Here is a 9,330-nt window from a genome sequence, read left to right as displayed (position 1 = left end):
GGGTAGGAATGAGAAGAGAGGTTTTTCTTCATGCCTGTGACCTTGATGTTAATGCTTTGCCTCCTATTGCTCTGGTCTGCCTTGGTAGACAGACATTAGCATACATCAGTGTGTGCTGAGTCAGCCACTTTGCCTGGAAATTCTACTTACCTTGAAATTCCTCAAACTATAGGTAATGAACCGCATGCCCATATATAATTTACAGATACTCTGCCAAGTCATGAATTCAACTTCATGTAGAATGGGCTTTTAAATTCTAATGTGTTTTTTCCGGCAATTTGGCTGACTGACTTAGCTGTTCTCCTTAGGGAGAATGGGGGTGGGTGGGTGGGTTGGTTGGTTGGTTGGTTGAGTTTGCCAAGCTCCAGTTCTAAGTTGCCCTTTCCACAGCCTTCTGAATCCTGAATGAGCAGTTCTCCATGTTTGGCTCCTGGACACTCTTCAATGAACCTTCCTTTCTGGTTGCTCAGCCTGAGACGGAGAATTCTAGTCAACCCCCCTGACTTCTCTCTGATACTCATTGTGGTTCAACACACATTTGAGTGTCAGTTATGTGCAGAGCACTGAGAAGGGATAAAAATAATGTGCCAATGGAATTTGACTTGCAAATTTGTCTTCTGTTCTTATAAGTACTTCGAATGCAGGGGTACACAAATCTATAAGTACACTGAGGAGGGATCAGATAGCTTTGCCTCAGGGTGTATCAGGGACCACAATTAGATAGGAGGTTGAGGGCAGCCCCAGTGGCCCAGCAGTTTAGTGCCACCTTCAGCCCGGGGTGTGATCCTGGAGACCCGGGATCGAGTCCACATCAGGCTCCCTACATGGAGCCTGCTTCTCCCTCTGCCTGTGTTGTGTCTTTGCCTGTGTGTGTGTGTGTGTGTGTGTGTGTGTGTGTGTGTGTGTGTCTGTCATGAATAAATAAAATCTTTAAAAAAAAGAAAAGAAAAGAAAGGAGGTTGACATGGCTTTAGGGAGCGTCCTGGGAGTGGGATACATATTCTAGGCAGAGTAGAGCAGTGTGTTCTAACCACTGAAGCACAAGAATATACCATCTTTGGGAAATGCAGTAACTAGGCATGGTTGGAGGATAGGTGCCTCTAGGGACTGGAGTAGAACGTGATTTTGAAGAATGCAATGGATGGCAGAGACTAGACTCAGTGTCTTTCTTCCTCCCACAAACCTTAATTTACCCTCTTGACTTCATTACCCCAGGCATATAGCACATATAGCACTCCTGGTTGCCTGTTGAGTTGCTGTTCTTTATCAAACTGTCCTTTCTACTTGCTTGATACTACCTTTATATCTCACCCTTTTCTGTTCTTTTTTTCACCTATTATTAACTCAGAACCACCCCCCTTTTTTAAAAAAAATCAACATTCTTCAATCATGTTTACAAAGCCTGAACTTTATATGTCCCTCAGAAATATGTAGGTCTGAAAATGGAAGGACTTTTTTTTTGGACAGTCATATAGGATTATACTGAGACCTATCAAGATTATACTGAGACCGTATCAAGACCAGAGGTCTTATCTTTCAATCTAGAACAATGCTCTTGAACTGTCACTGGTAAAGATCCAGGTTTTTTTTTTTTTAATTTTTTTTTAAATTTTTATTTATTTATGATAGTCACAGAGAGAGAGAGAGGCAGAGACACAGGCAGAGGGAGAAGCAGGCTCCATGCACCGGGAGCCCGACGTGGGATTCGATCCCGGGTCTCCAGGATCGCGCCCTGGGCCAAAGGCAGGCGCCAAACCGCTGCGCCACCCAGGGATCCCAAGATCCAGGTTTTTACTTCTAGTCCTTCACAGACCAATATTTTCATAAAATAAACAAAATGACATACAAAATAAAAGCCAAAAAGTTTTATGAAAATCCACAAATTACTCTGCTTAATTGCTATTAAAGTTTTTAAACACTTGTCACAAACTGGTAACACAATTCACAAACCAGCACCACTCGTCTATGGATCACATTTTTGGCAACACTACTATAAAATCTTCAAAATAGCTTGTGCCTGATACACAGTAGAACTTCAGTGAATGAGATGGTTAACTTGACTATACCAGAAAACGGGGGAAATGAATGACAGTAGTACCTCTCTTTGGAGGCTTGCGGGGGGCGGGGAATGATAAAGGGAAAAGGAGTACTATAATAACATTACTCCCCCATGACATAGACTTTTCCTCATCACTGTCTCTGAACATCACTCCTTTGGCTCTTTAGTGAGCCAGATATATATTAGTAAATCATTCATGTAGATTTCTGAGAAATGATAGTTTTGATCTTGCTGATTATGCAAAACTTAATGTCTGCAGAAAGATCATCTCGTGTCTCAGAACTAGGTTTCATGAGCAAATCTAGTTTGGCTAGGATTGATTTCAAATACTAACCCCTGGGATCCCTGGGTGGCGCAGCGGTTTGGCGCCTGCCTTTGGCCCAGGGCGCGATCCTGGAGACCCGGGATCGAATCCCACGTTGGGCTCCCGGTGCATGGAGCCTGCTTCTCCCTCTGCCTGTGTCTCTGCCTCTCTCTCTCTCTGTGACTATCATAAACAAATAAAAATTAAAAAAAAAAAAAAAAAAAAAAAAACAAATACTAACCCCTGTGATGCCTGGGTGGCTTAGCAATTGCCTGCCTTTGGCCCAGGGCATGATCCTGGAGTCCCGGAATCGAGTCCCATGCCGTGCTCCCTCATGGAGCCTGCTTCTCTCTCTGCCTGTGTCTCTCCCTCTGTGTGTGTGTGTGTGTGTGTGTCATGAATAAATAAATGAAAATCTTTATTAAAAAAATAATAACTAACCCCCCCCTTCAAATCAAAGCATTTCTCCATGTCATAATATGGACCCTACTGCCAAATGCATCCCCTGCCTGAGACTTTCTCATTTCCTTCGGTATCTTCTGAATAGGGTAAGAAGCTTTATCAAAAGTTTGTGACAAATTAGCCTTCTGTATCAATTAACATAATCTTAGATTGCTTGCAACACTGCAGATTTTCAGTTCTTCAAAGCAAATTGTAAGGTCTTGAATCCCCTTCAAATAAGGATTCATGGTATCATTTGGAAACTAGAAAAGCAGTTTTTTTGTTTTTTAAGATTTTATCTATTCATGAGAGACACACAGAGAGAGGCAGAGACACAGGCAGAGGGAGGAGCAGGCTCCACGCAGGGAGCCCGACATGGGATGGGATCCCAGGACTCCAGCATCACGACCTGAGCCAAAGGCAGGCTTTCAACTGCTGAGCCACCCTGGCATCCCAGGTCTACCTTTAAATATGCAGATACATAGGATATCATGTGAAGGATATCATTATTTTGAAATATTTAAACTCGAATAATATTTGAATGTAATTTTTAGGGAAGTTTTATTACCATAAATGAAATGTTTCCATTGTAGATCAGTACAGCATCAGTAAGTAACTCAGTACATCATCCTCATTCTCTGCTGACCATACCCTAGGAGAACATTGTTAGAAAGCCAGAAAGACCACTTCCATGGCATATTTGGGGATCTGGCTGCCTTTCTCGTTGTCTTAATCAGTTCCCTTAGCTCTTCTAGCTCTGGAGATCTGTCCTCACAAAGATATCCTGGACCTTGCAGCTGCCTGAAGCCACTGCCTAAGAGTATGTAGTGTGGACAGATCTCTATCTGAATGCTAGCTATGTTACTTACTAGTTGTGGATTGCTGAGAAAGGTATTTAACTTTTGAGAGCACCACTGTTTTATGTGGGTGTCAGTATTGAATAAGATTGAAAAATTAAAAGAAAAAGAGCTCTTATGGCAGTGTTTGGTATAAATTTTAACCTATCTCTTTCTTTGAGGACTAGCTTTAAGCAATGAATGTGGCCAGCGGCCAGATAAGGCTGGAAATACTGTTTACCTTTTTCCTAGCCTTTTGCTGTCAGCAATTACTAAATTAAACAAGCCTGTTAGGAAGCTAGCTCAAAGAAATGCAAAAGAGTTAGGACTTTGCATTAGTAATGAACCACTAAGAATTATTGACCTTAGGGCACCTGGCTGGCTCAGTCAGAAGAGCATGTGACTCTTAATCTCTGGGTGGTGAATTCGATCCTTCTATTGGGTGCAGAAATTACTTAAATAAATAAAAACCTCCCCCCCCAAAAAAAAAAATTATTGACCTTTTTAGATATCATTAGACTGACACAGTGAGGTTTCCCTTAGCCTTTGGAGACTTTAGAGAAACTCAGAAGAGAGATCAGAACCTCTGTCTTAGACTGATCTATTTTGCCAATCTTGACTAGACTGGATTGTCTGACCACACCCCTTAGCATTTGAATGTGGAAGAGGCCAACCCTCAGCTGGTACTAGATCTGTTACCTGGACATTGTTGTGGCTATAATCAATTTTATACAGTTTGATATGGTTCAATAATTTCTGGAAAGTTTGGCTAAGCTAGAAAATAGTGTCTCTAGTCATACGGTGTGTCCTTTTTGTAAATATATCTTTTGCCCATCAAAGATATATAAAAGATCAAGAATCCAGGACCCCTGGGATCCCTGGGTGGCGCAGCGGTTTGGCGCCTGCCTTTGGCCCAGGGGGCGATCCTGGAGACCCTGGATCTAATCCCACATCGGGCTCCTGGTGCATGGAGCCTGCTTCTCCCTCTGCCTGTGTCTCTGCCTCTCTCTCTCTCTCTCTGACTATCATAAAAAAAAAAGAATCCAGGACCCCAAAAGTAAATGAATTCTGACTATGGAATACACTAGCAGCATAATCTGAGCTGGCATTCTGACACCAAAGACATCCGTATACTACAGTGTTTGGACGTATCTTTCTAGCCTCATGTCTTAAAAGGACTACCTGTCCTGTACCCTGAGCTTACAGATCATGACTTATTCATCTTCTGTCCCCCTGTCTTGAGTAAGTCTCTCCCTGGTACAAACGAGGCATACAGGATAGCTGACTGTGTCATATAAATTTTAAGAGCATGGACATTAAATCAGGCAGTCAAAAACCAACTTCACTGCTTACTGGCTCCATGATCTTTGAGCAAGGTACTTGTCATCCCAAAACCACAGATTTCTTCATTCACATAAAAGCTCTAATAACTGCCTATTTCATAGCATTATGAGGATTAATTTAGATATGGATAAAGCACCTAGCCCAATATCTGGCATTCAGTACCTGTTAGCCATCATCCTCGTACAGTAAGTGCTGAATGTAAAGATCAGTGGTACTGTTATGATTGCCTGTGTTTCTGCCAAAGATTTTAACACTCAAAATGTGTAATATGAATTATCTGACAAAAGCATCCTTTCCATTTCTTGGTAAAAATCTTCCCCTTTAGTTATGTCTGTTCATTTAAACAGCAGTTTACTTAGAATTGGCCCATTTGATAAGGAATGCATGATAAAGTATACCAGCTCATTCATATAATTGCTCCAGATAATTTTGTGTGAATGTTTTCATATTTTATTGTTTTTAGAAATTTTGGAAGAATGAGAATATGGTAGTGACTTATGAATATTTTTATTATATTTATATCAACTTTGTCATTCTAAAAAATATACTAAACATCTCCAATTTCCATGGGAAAATCCTCAGGGGGAAAAATTTTTTTTAATAGCTCTAGTGAAGTTTAGAGATTTAAAAAAGGGACTTGCCAAGAAGCTACAAGAGACCCCATGTTTGAGTCTCTCGATTCGATGTTCGTTCTACAGACAAAGAGAAACATTTGGGCACATAGTCCACTGTTTGTTTTTGGTTCCCAAAGCACTGCCAAGGGAGACCTAATACTCTTGGGGTCTTTTCTTAGCTCCCTGGGAGGGAGTTGATGGAAGATGGTTATTAATCTACACCAACCTTAGTTTATTAGCTGTAATAGCTCCCAAACATGTTTTCAGCAGAGAAATAAACTCTGCAGGTCTCCTTATAGTGTTTCTGTGTCCCTTTCCAGTACTGCTACCAAGGGTTTTATTTTTTCTATAAGAATTTTATAGACATTTATCCTTTTTTCTCACTGTCCACCTCACTCCTTCCCCTTGTTTCCTTGCACTCCCTTGTGCACACAAAATAGAGAAGCTTCGATGAACGTTTTTCCTCTGAAAAATGTTTTCTAACTTTCAGTTCTCTAAAATCTTATTTTCTAAAAACATCTTTTAACAACCAGTGTCGATTCTTTGTTCATCCACTGTAGATCACCACTCCCTGTCTTGTAGTATAGAATTTGGGCTTCAGTGGCTGTAAGTTGCTCTTTCCATTCTTTAAAAGATTTTTCTTGGGGGATCCCTGGGTGGCGCAGCGGTTTAGCGCCTGCCTTTGGCCCAGGGCACGATCCTGGAGACCCAGGATCGAATCCCACATCGGGCTCCCGGTGCATGGAGCCTGCTTCTCCCTCTGCCTGTGTCTCTGCCTCTCTCTCTCTCTCTCTGTGACTATCATAAATAAATAAAAATTAAAAAAAAAAAAAAGATTTTTCTTTCTTAGAACCCTAAAGCTCAAAGTATGGTCTGGTCCCTGGGCCAGTAGTCTTGGCATCACCTGGGAGTCGGTTAAAAATGCAGAATGTCAGGTCCTACCCCAGATCTACTGAACTGGAATGTATATTTTAACAAGATCCCCAGGGGATTTATGTGCACATGAAAGTTTAAGAAAACACTACCAGCAATCAAGATTTGTTTAAAGCAGGGAAAACTGTCATGTTTGATGCCAATACCTAGACTCCCCATCTCCAAAAATTTTGGATCCCCAGGGATCCCCCTATACCAAAATATTAAACAGTAATCTCTGAGTTATGGAATATATAACTTTCATATTTTTTTGTCTTCTGTTTTTCAAACTTTCTGTAATGCCCATGAATTCTTTTAGTAAAGAATACTCATATGTATATACATACCGTTTAATAAATATCACATTGTATATGTTTTATAAACTGCTTTTTAATTTTTAAAAATTTTTATCCTGCTTTTCACATAGCATTATATCAGTATATTACAAGTATTTTCTCATACCTTTAAATATCATTTACATAGGCTTTTATATTGTTTAAATGAATCCTGACCTAAGATAAATGGATTTTTGCCTTAAAAATGTTTACATACTGGGGATCCCTGGGTGGCGCAGCAGTTTGGCGCCTGCCTTTGGCCCGGGGTGCGATCCTGGAGACCCAGGATCGAATCCCACGTCGGGCTCCCGGTGCATGGAGCCTGCTTCTCCCTCTGCCTGTGTCTCTGCCTCTCTCTCTCTCTCTGTGTGTGTGACTATCATAAATAAATAAATAAAAATTTTTTTTAAGTTTAAAAAAAATTCTCCCTCTCCTTTAAAAAAAAAAAATGTTTACATACTGACTGTTGTCTTGAGAGACTGTTTAGCTCTTGCAAACCTTTAGTATTTGAAAGCTTTCCTTATCCACAGAAGGGGAGGTATTTAAATGGAGGTGTCAAAACTGCAGTGAAGTCAGGTCAGATGTTCCCAGGAGCTTTTGCAACTATTGTCAGTTGAGGACCAGCATTTTTTTTAGTTCTTTTCTTTTTTAAGATTTAATTTATTTATTCATGAGAAAGAGAGGCAGAGACAGGCAGAGGGAGAAGCAGGCTCCCCATGTGGGGAGCCTGATGCAGGACTCAATCCTAGGACCCTGGGATCACAACCTGAGCCAAAGGCAGACACTGAACCACTGAGCCACCCAGACATCTGTTTTTTGAGCTCTTAAACTTAATACATAGAATTTGACTTCGCTCTCCCAGAATATGCTGCACCCCAAGGAATTCTTTTTACTTTTTAGACAGAGAGAGCATATGAGTGGGGAGGAGCAGAGGGAGAGAGAGAATTTTAAGTAGGCTCCCCGCCAGGGGTGGAGCCAGACATGGGACTTGATCTCAGGACCCTGAGATTATGACCTGAGCTGAAATCAAGAAGGATGCTTAACCTACTGAGCCACCCAGGCATCCCCCTCCCCAGGAATTCTTAATAATGTTTGCCTCATAACTTATGTGTCCTGTGGGAGGGAACTATATTTCTAAACTACCTCTTCAAATCCTTTTTAGTTGGAATTGTGCTTCAAGACAATATCTCTTATAGTTTGAGTATTCTCTTCATTAATATGTACATTGTGATAGGGAAAGCTAGAAAATTCCTAAAGTGAGTTGGGTTGAGGAGGCATCTGGGTGGCAGTGGTTGAGCCTCTGCCTTTGGCTCAGATCATGATCCCAGGGTCCTGGGATCAAGTTCCACATGAGGCTTCCCACTGGGAGCCTGCTTTTCACTCTGCCTATGTCTCTGCCTCTCTCTGTGTGTCTCTCATTAATAAATGAATAAAATCTTTAAAAAAAAAAAAAAGAAAGAAAGAAAATTCTTAGAGCAACATCTTGAAACCTCAGTGGTATGGAGTTGGCCAAGCTATACTGTAATCAAAGAAAGTCAAGTATATTATCTTACCCAAACCTTGGGAATAAAAACCAGTTTTATGACTTCAGAACAGTGACCTGCCTCCAAAACTGTTCTGTCCTTACCCCAGTCAAGTTGCATCATATGAGAAGAGAATAATCTTACTAATGGTCTCTTTGCAAGAAAGAAGACGCAGTCTGCAGTTGGGGAAACTTTCTTAGATGCATAGTAGCTTGCTCTGTGGAAGAAAAGCCCTTGTTGCCATCTTCTCTACCAGAATTTCTATATAAAAGGTTCAGAAATATGCAGTTTTTAGTTTGAGAGGAACAGGCTTGATATTTTATTCACAGAATTGAAATTCTGAAAACAGAGCTTTTGAACTTAGCATTTCTTCTGAAGAGAAAGGTGCTTAAGCACTTCACAACATAAAGACTTCAGAAGCTGTACCTGTTGCCTAAGGTTATGACACAATGTGTGTTCTTTAGGTAATGTTTGGTCTGAGTTTTGCCCTTAACCTGAGATGGTAGCACACTATCAACCTTGGCTATCTTGTCTGAATATGCAAATCAGGAAGAGACAAGACACCTGGGTATAGCACAGTATTGAAAAGTGATACATGTTAGTGAGTGGGTATTCAGCTTTGGAAGCATGTTTTAGACACTGATAATTATCTTATCTCACAAGACCTGATCACAACAAGTAAGCTGAAGATGGTACTTTGTACAAGCCTCCATTATAGATAGTCCTTCTCACATTGCATTGTGATTATTCTTCCACCTGGTGGTTTTCCCTACCTGGAGGAGAGCTCTAGGGAACATATACAGGGATTATGTTTTATTAATCATAGTATATGCTAACCCTGAGCCTAACACTCCTAAATCTTCATTGAATATTAGACAAATGAGATGTACAATTCAGCCTTATTATATAATCCAAAACTATTTGGTCATCTTCAACTCTGGGTTAACTTTTCTTTTTTTAAA

General features: G+C 40.7%; 1 protein-coding gene across 1 annotated transcript in view; it reads left to right on the top strand.

The window, feature by feature from the left end:
* The window catches only part of PDE6D (phosphodiesterase 6D), a 53,831-nt gene that overhangs the window by 13,386 nt on the left and 31,115 nt on the right, over nt 1-9,330 (top strand). The window lies entirely within an intron of this gene.

The sequence above is a fragment of the Canis aureus genome, chromosome 24 (genome assembly GCF_053574225.1).
Source record: "Canis aureus isolate CA01 chromosome 24, VMU_Caureus_v.1.0, whole genome shotgun sequence".
NCBI classification, from domain to species: Eukaryota; Metazoa; Chordata; class Mammalia; order Carnivora; family Canidae; genus Canis; species Canis aureus.
The sequence above is the reverse complement of the archived record's forward strand: the minus strand, read 5'-3'. Positions and strand labels throughout refer to the sequence as shown.